The sequence below is a fragment of the Falco rusticolus genome, chromosome 3, assembly GCF_015220075.1.
Source record: "Falco rusticolus isolate bFalRus1 chromosome 3, bFalRus1.pri, whole genome shotgun sequence".
Classification (NCBI taxonomy): domain Eukaryota; kingdom Metazoa; phylum Chordata; class Aves; order Falconiformes; family Falconidae; genus Falco; species Falco rusticolus.
In genome coordinates this window covers 91763260-91766304 of record NC_051189.1, presented here as the reverse complement: position 1 = coordinate 91766304, position 3045 = coordinate 91763260, and positions in this window count along the sequence as shown.

Sequence of the window (3045 nt, the reverse complement as noted above, 5' to 3'; positions counted from 1 at the left end):
CGGAAGCGGAGGCTGGGGTTTGCCGGAGGGCGCCGCGGAGCTCCCGCTGCTCCCGGGGCTGCGAAGTGAGCCGGCCGGTGCGACATCACCGACCCGCTCCGCCGGGGGCAGGTGCGAGCCGGGCCCGGCCGGGCCGCCGCCGCCGGGAGGCAGCCGGTGCCCACTCGCCTGCGTGAGCGGGGAGCCGGCGGTGAGCGGTGCAAACCCGGCCGCGTTACCGAGGACGGCAGCTGGGAGTTTGGTGCGCAGTGGAAATGCCTTTCTTTGCTGTGGTTTTGGTGCCGAAGAGGCAGCTTTTTCCTCGGGAAGGGTGGAGGCAGGAGTTCCTGTTTGTCAACACAATAACCGTAAGGTAATAGTCCTGGGGACAGCTTCTGGCATACATAACCTAAAAGGACCGCTGTAAACCATCTAGTCTGTCCTCCTGCAGTGATCAGGTGTGTCAAGGGCATCTCTGACAGATTTTACGTAGTTTGTTACTGCCCTAACAGCAAAGAAGTTTCCATAACTAGTGTATTCCATGATTTCCATTAGGAAAACTGTTCTGATATAGAAATAATGGCGAATACAGCTTCTTTACCTAAGACTGATCCCTTTGCTTTCCTCCAGTGAAACAAGAGCAATGACAAGTGTCTACCCTCTTTGCCATGACCTTTCCCATTCTGGGAACTGTTGCGTTCACCACAGTGCTTTGTGGATGCTGTGGAGTTCATGACTCAGTATGACCAGGCACCACCAGATGAGCAGCAGCAGACCCACATGGGAAGGCAACAGCAGCCCGCAGCTTGTGTTTAAGCGAGGGAGGGAGCCTTTCTAAAGCTGGAGGGCAAGACTAACAGTGATGAGAGAATGAAAGTAGTCCAGGAGCCTGGTTCTGTTTCCTGGTGGAAACTGAGGCCTCAGACTGTCATATATCTGGAAGAAGCACAATGGCCGCAGAGGGTTTGAGTTAATTCTGTTAGGTCCCATGGTGGGTTTCATGGATAGGGTTCCTCAGTTATGGAGAACTTCCGAGGTGATGTTTGCACCTGTCCTATTCCTGCCAAATAAGAGTAAAACATTCACAAACAAAAGAACCCCATTGAGTATTATGAGACCTTTGAGATTTAAATGGGTAGGTGTACTGGTGTGTATTGCTGGCATATTCTCGGCCTCTGGCCCTCTGTAAATACAAAATCTCATCCTTTATTTCTCTCTGTGATGGTCAGCAGTGTAGTATCTGAATTCCTAAACCACCTGTGTACCCATACCTCCCTTTATAGGGGAAGACAGTCTGATTTGTGCCTTCTGCTGACCAGCATGTTTATCTGTGAGGGCCAGGTGGCTCCTACCTTCCAGCTTTCTGAAAGCTGTTTCCTTGAAAAGACAGATAGGAAACAGTAGTATGCTGACAGCTGTGGTTTTGGAGATGTAGAACAGCCTTGGCGGTTACTTTCAAGCTGAGATTTTCTCTCTGCATCTGGAGATAGTTTTCTGCACCTTGCTGGACAAACTGAACAAATGGCTTCTTTCCAGGAACTCTCAAAAAAATGCTGAGTGCACTCTTTTCTGCTCTAAAAACACCAATGCTGGCAAAGGAACTGGTGTGTGCCCAGCACATCGCCATTTCCCACTGACACTGTATCAGCTGGTATTAAGCCAGAACTGGAGTTTAATGCTCTGACATTTCCAGATGTAAGGGCGGATCACGCTTACTGTAATGAGGAGACTCAGGACGGCTATGCTGAATTACCAGGCTAAGCTCATCATAGTTTAAATACAGACATTTCATGTCCATCCACACTGTGAGGTATCACGTGGAGGTTGTTATTAAACCTGCAGTCCAGAGAATCTGGGATGTTTGTCAACTAAATATAGCAAAAGCAAATCTAGATGTGGTATCTCTGGTGGGCTGATCATGCAGGTTTTGGTCTTCTGTTGCAATCCTAAACTTTACAGAAGTCTTGTTTTTTCTGCTTTTGAGCTCTGCATTGTGTATTTGGCTGAACACAGGAAGTAAGATGGCTAAATTTCTAATAATTGCATGGTTAAAAAGGTTTCTGCCTCATTCAGTGGCGATTTGCCAACAAGCGCTAGGCAACAAAAGACAGAAATCAGCATTTAGTTGTTGGTGCTTAGAGGTCAGTGTTGCCCATTATGACAATCCTTCTTGAGATGAACAGGGAAAATAAAATGATCCATAAATGCAATCATAATTTACAGAGAAATCTCTTAATTCTTACTGAGAAGAAAGGAAGGTTATCCTGAACTGGATGATAAGGCCAGTACAGTTTTAATGTTTTTCACAATAATGCATATATGTGAACAGAAGTTTTCGATTTTAGTATTAATGAAAGTAAAATAAGCCCATTAGTTCTCTTTTTACTTTAACTGAAACTTTCATTAATTTCAACCAAACTTTCACTTATTCTGTACTAAAAATATCTCAGTGATCTTATTAAAACTGATAGAAAAAAATGTGAATACATAGCATTCTAAAAAAAAAAAAAAAAGGTTTTTAACAGGTAGCTGTTTTTATTGTCAGTAGAATAAATATTGCCATATGTGAAATTTGCAGGTTTCATTGCACCACTGGAAAAATTGTAGGGGCTGATATACAAAAAGTGTCAAAACTTCAAAGTGCTAGACCGAGCTATGTGGAATGGTTACCTATCTCATTAATCTTAAAAATGAAAATGAAATCACAATAAGCTTGTGCCATGACAAGAAAGTAACTTTGCACAGGGGTATTTTCCTGGTATTAACTTTGAAGGCTGTATTGTAGTAAGCTTTGCCTACAGAGGTTTAAATTTTTTCACTCCTTCCTCTCCACCTGCAGTTTGCTGCCAGGTATCTTTTTAGAGGCTTTTCCCTCTCCTGGCATGAATTGTGAGCTCTGTAGGGACCTGAGCGTAACGGTGCTGTGGCTGTCCTTGGTTAAAGGCTCAGCTGGGCCCAGCAGGGATGAGTGTTTCCTTACACAGGAGGTTCCCAGCTCTGCAGATGAGCGAATGCTGAAACATTAATTCTGGGCTCAGCACCCTGCTGAGAACTCTGGGGAGGAGG